The sequence below is a fragment of the Macadamia integrifolia genome, chromosome 14 (assembly GCF_013358625.1).
Source record: "Macadamia integrifolia cultivar HAES 741 chromosome 14, SCU_Mint_v3, whole genome shotgun sequence".
NCBI lineage: Eukaryota > Viridiplantae > Streptophyta > Magnoliopsida > Proteales > Proteaceae > Macadamia > Macadamia integrifolia.
The window spans coordinates 25,523,926-25,529,726 of NC_056570.1; the positions used below are offsets into that span (position 1 = coordinate 25,523,926).

The 5,801-nt window shown below is 36.7% G+C and overlaps 2 long non-coding RNA genes across 2 annotated transcripts; both read left to right on the top strand.

Annotated features, from left to right (window-relative positions):
• The first annotated feature begins 454 nt into the window (after positions 1 to 454).
• LOC122060863 lies at positions 455 to 2,243 on the top strand. The gene is made up of 4 exons (XR_006134484.1): positions 455 to 574; positions 845 to 980; positions 1,088 to 1,273; positions 1,915 to 2,243. It is a non-coding gene; the product is annotated as an uncharacterized LOC122060863 (long non-coding RNA).
• A 2,704-nt stretch (positions 2,244 to 4,947) lies between these two features.
• LOC122061360 lies at positions 4,948 to 5,801 on the top strand. The gene is made up of 2 exons (XR_006134631.1): positions 4,948 to 5,216; positions 5,344 to 5,801. It is a non-coding gene; the product is annotated as an uncharacterized LOC122061360 (long non-coding RNA).

The following is a 5,801-nucleotide window of genomic DNA, read 5'->3' on the forward strand; positions in this document are numbered from 1 at the left end:
TGAAAAACAAGAAAAATCTGGTGATGCAATCTTAACATAGTTGAGACTTGAGAGAGCATTGAAAAAGAAGGGAGAGAGAAAGAGGGGGGGGGGGGTAGGAGGCAATGGGCCGTAGTGTTGGGTGTTAAGATAATATCTACTCTCTAGTGTTTAAATGAATTAGATTACCAGCAGAATCAAAGGAGAATGAGAGAGAGGTTATAAAAAGAAATTAAGATAATCTCTAGTGTTTGATAGGAATGAAATTGAATCAAAAGAGAATACACTTTTCTTTTCTTAATTATTTATTTATTAAAATCTTGAAAATATTAGATAATTTAACTAACCGTGTAACTATTTTGTTAAAGATAAGGCATGTCCAAGTTAGGAGTACCAGTTCACTTATATGAATATTCATGAGACTTGTAGAAATCGATGTTTATGCGAACTAGCAAAGTTGTTATTTTATGAACAAAGAAAGGGGTTGTTATTTTATGAACAAAGAAAGGGTCAGATAATAAGGTAGAGGAGGTCGAGATACGAAAGAGAGCTGTAACTGAAACTTCGCAATCATGGGTCTTATGCACAATCGTGGGTATGTCTTCGCTTCTTCAGAAACTCTGATTTCTCTGATTATTACAGTTTAATGGAGATTTATTTGATTTGGTTCGTCAGATCACTCTAAGCTTCATTTTACAGTAAAGGTATCTCTGCATCTGCTCTTCCCTACAAGAGGACATCTCCTAGTTGGTTGAAGATATCAGATGTTATCCGAAAACCCTCATTTTCTCTGTTCTGAATGTTACTAAATCCTAAATCCTTCTACTGTTTGTTTTTTCTGAAAGATTCGTTTTTGGTTCTTCAGTTGGAGGATAGCATTTGCAAATTTGCCAAGAAAGGGTTGACTCCATCACAGATTGGTGTTATCGTTATGGACTCTCATGGTATTGCTCAGGTTAGGAGCGTTACTGGGAGCAATATAGTACGTATTCTAAAGACTGGTATGTTCCTCTGCACTTAATCAATACTAATTACTGGTTCTGGTTTTATAATATTAAGGTCATTGTTTAATGCCGGTTTTGGCATCCGATTGCATAATTTCTATTAGGCATTGCCCCAGAAATTCCGGAGAATCAATACCACCTGATTAAGAAGGCGGTTGCTATCCGAAGCATCTTGAGATAAATAGGAAGGACAAAGATTCGAAGTTCAGATTGATACTAGTAGAGATCAGAATTCACGGACTTGCCCGCTACTACAAGCGGACAAAGAAGCTTCCACCAGTTTGGAAATAGTGAGTTTGCTCCTTCATTAATCTTAGTTGTGAATTGTCATTGTTCACATGGAACAATATATGCCACTGTTTATATTATTGTTCTGAGCTTCTGATTATTGCTTGCTTCTAGGTTCTTTCTAGTCGTTCTGTCTTTCATTTTGACTTGCCATTGTTTATATGTTTTACACTATGGATTTCTCTGGTTTGTTTGCTCTAGGAGTCCTTATTTAATGAAGAATTGTTGTAGGCCCCTAGATGATGGGTATAGGTTTGGAAATGAGTGCTGCAGATGTCAAGCTGAACACTTGTGGTTCTATCTTTTACATCTCTCTAGTTTTCTCTGTAGTTTTTGGGCAATCTTTTTCAATTGAACATATTCCGGAATTTCTTGTCAATAAGAGTTCCTTCACTAGCCGGGTTCAAATGATTCCAGCAGTTTTTATCCACATCTGACATTGGTGATTAGCTTGATAGTTTCTATGGGATTCTTCAATTCAGACATTGGGTTGCTAAGATTTTTATGGATTCAGAAATTTGGCTTATAGATGAAGCTCTTCAACTTTTTGGAATATTTTCTTCGGTATTGGGGGTGAATGTGGTTCAAGCAAACAGTGATTTGGCGGAAGAATCTGATGTTTGAAATTTTATCTATTGTGCAGGTGAATGCAGCACAACCTTGCATATCTAGAATTCTTTAGGTTCCTTTATTTTATGAGAAATAGTGAGTGTTCTAACTAGTTTTGGTTGTTATGATGCTGGAAGTATCAATGAGAACCATGTGATTGACTTACAGCAACCATTGATCTAAAACAGGCCAAGTGTACCTTTAAATAAGATGGGCCTTGTTGTTGGGTTGTTAACCCAGTTGATTAGGAAAGTTGTGCGTCTGTAGCTGTATTCTGTTTTCAATTTTTGTATTTTACTTATGAGGTTGATGAAGATTTGGTCTCATTGAGGAAGAAAGTTGTGTTTGGAATTTATCGGATCATGGGACCTTAATGGGCGTTTTGTTTTTTATTGCATGGTCTATCTCACCTGTGTTGGAGGTTTTGAGGGAGGGTTTAAAATGTTTAACATTAGGGGGGGAACAATTTGTTTAAAGCAAGGGATTCTCTCAAAACAAACCTTGGCATGGTTGGGTTGTGGTGCAGCAATTATTTCTTATTTGAAAATTGTGAAATGGTTCTCTGAGCTGCAGGTCAGGGTTTGCTAGCTCCTGCCTCTCTCTCTCCTCATATGAGATGACCTTGTCACACTTCTATGTATGATATCATTTTGTCACATTCTATTGTTTTGATCCCCGCTGCTTGTTCAGAGAACCCTAATCCTAATGAATTATTGAGAATTTCTGCAAGACTGTTTGAATAAATAATGAAATGTTCAATTATTCAATTTTGCATTTACCAATGTTTATCCCTAATAAAATGTCTTCTTTATTTCACTAAAGAATTTAGTTTCCTTGTATTTTTAGTGAGTCTACAACTGCAAGTACCCTGGTGGCTTAGGATGCTTGCCGAGACACTCATGATGGAGAGGACATTTCCTAAAGCATGAGTTTCATTGGTACTTAGTTTTTGGGTATTTTGTTCCTTGTTACTGGAGCATTTGATTTGAGTTTTGACTTCTTATTAGATCCATACAATATTTTGAAACTTACAAACGATCCTTACAATATTTTGAAACTTACAAACAAAGAAGAAGGAATAATCCAAAGTGCAAGTTATAGCATCATGTCATGCATCCTCAAACTGCCTTTGTTTTCTCCATCTTTCAACATACAAACAATTTTCAAACTTCTTATCAGATCCTTACCTTTATACCTGGCAGCTGTTAGACTACCATATTAATCTTTTAATCTCTCTCCAACATAATAATTTAACTTCTCATATTCATCTATGTTATCGTGTCTTCAGGGAAACAGGCAAAATAAAAAAAAATAGACTCCTAAGCATATCATTCTCCAGTCCATCAAAACTGTGGCTGATAGCTCCATTTCCTTACTGCATTTGCCCACTCTTTGACCCCAAGTCGATTTGCCATTGCAATTGTGAGAGGGAGACCCTTGCACCTTCCAATAATTCTTAAAAAAAAACACTTTATACCATTGGCATCAACATGGTTACCAGCAACTTTAACAAAGAGACTCCATGATTCATCTTCTTATAATGGATGAATTTTATAGTTTTTTTAGCACCCATACCAGTGCAGGCATCTTTACTTTGGCTGGTCACTAGAAGCTTGCTCCCTTTGTGGGTTCGAGGTGCATTAGGAATTTCAATATCCTCAAGCTTTAATTTGGGCCACTCATCATCCAAAATTAGAAGAAATTTCTTCTTTCTTAGGGCTTCAAGCAATGCATTAGCCCCACTACTCTTTAGTAATCCTAGGCGTTTATCGATACAATTTTGGATACTTGGTATGTTGGGAGCGGTAGACAGTGTGAACATAGAAAAAAATATATCCATTGAAGGGTACGGAAAAATGTACTAAATGCATGGCCTTATCACTTATACATTTTTTGAGAGTTTTTTCTCCCTCGATTTTTTAGAGAAGATTTAATGGACACTTGAAAAATAATAAGTAAAATTACAATAAATGTATATTTTTTTGTCCACACAAATACACATTAATTCGAAAAAAAAAAAATATATATATATATATATATATGTTTCATTACACGTGCATCTCTATATTGGAAAGGAGAGAAACGTTGTCTTAATGCCACTTTATTGCATGTATGGCAACCTTCCAACCATTGAAATTCTCGCCTCTGCAAGGTGCAAGAGCCAAGGTCTCAGACATAATTCTTCCTCTTCTATTTTTTTAGACTGATGGTGATTAGTTTACTTTGTTTCTGTACTTGAGTTAACCCGAGCAAACACCTACCAAACAGTATCAAGAATGGTTGGAGCAAGTAACCTGAATCATCCTAGACCTACGAGAGAGAGAGAGAGAGAGAGAGAGAGAGAGAGAGAGAGAGAGAGAGAGAGAGAGAGAGAGAGAGAGAGAGAGAGAGAGTCCATGCAGTTGTGATCTTAGTATGAGCCTATGGGACTAGTCAGGTTGAAGGTCTGGATACCCATCGTTAATAAAAAAAAAAAAAAAAAAAAAAATCCAAAAAGGATTTCTAGGGTTTAGGTCAATTTCGGTCATTTACAAATGATTCTCAACTGATTTCAATCGATTTCCACTGAATCAGAATCGACTGAAATCGACAATTTCACTTGCTTGAACCTTGAGCTTACTATGGTGTCCATGTAAAAAAGATTGAACTAAAAAACCTAAGGGAGTTAAAAAGTTTTCAATATCAAACAAACATGGCAAATAAATGCCACGGCCAGTGAAACTCTTTATTGTTGGTCAATCAATTCACCATTTGTTTCAGATGTCTAAATCCCAAGAAATAAACAAAAAAAACCTAATCAATGGCAGATGAGAAGCTTTGACGGTTTAGATCAATTGATGAAGAAAACTAGGGCGGATGCACATCTATGCAATTGTAGTCCAATATGAAGCAAGACTGTCTCTTCCAGTTTTCCCCAAACTTATTTATTTTGAAAATGAGGGATCTTTTTGGTAATTCGTGTATAAAGGGAAAGGGCAAAGAGACAGGGTTCCTCATCCACGCCAGCGATCCGTGTGAACCCTTTACCATTAAATATGGACTCTACGATTATAAGCCATTTAGGCGTTCCCCAGCCGTCAATGCTTTTCGATGTCGCAAAACTCCCTCTTTAAATTCCTCGAGACCATCCTCATCTGTCCCAGAACTGTTTCTCTGGTCTCTGATTCTCTGCTTCTCTGCTTCTCCTTCTCTCCTTCTCTCTGTCCATGCATCTTCTGTAAATGTTAGTTAGTTGTGTGGTGGGCTTTATCTCTTCCAAGTAGCATGACCAGTAGAGGAGGTGAATGAATAAGCCTCCTTCGCTTAGCTTTAGTTTTTGGTGTTGATGAATTTGGGGTGAGATATTTCTTTTCTTGAATTAGTCTTCCTTCTTGGTGGTCATTTGTTATTGCGCGGATGCAACTTCTTGACGTAACTCCTCTTGGGTTTTTTTACTAAGTTGTTTTTTGTTGGTTGAATCCAGAATCAAGATAGAGTTGCTTCGTAATCTTGTGTGATTTTGGTTCTCCAACGATCAAGATGGGAATTGCTTCAAAATCTTATGTTAGGAATTGTAATGAAAGGGGTTTGGATGGTGTCGGGAAATTTAGCTTTGTTTATAAAAAGTTGATATCCGGATAGGCTATTTCTGCTCTTCTTGAGACTAAAAGATACGTGTGGAACAGTTGTTCGAAAGAGATTTCTTTTTGACTAAAAGATAGATGTGGAGCAGTTGCTAGAGAGAGTTTTCCTTTTTTGCAGGAAGAAGTATAGATTTTATTTGAGTGCAACTTGTTTTCTTGACGGCTAAGCCAAGCTTTATGAAGCTATGACTCCTATCCCAGTGTTATAATGTTAGTAGTGAAACCGAATCCAACCAGAGATACCTGAATTGAATCAAATTAATCCTTATTGAGTTGGTATCAGTCAGCCAGCTGGAAA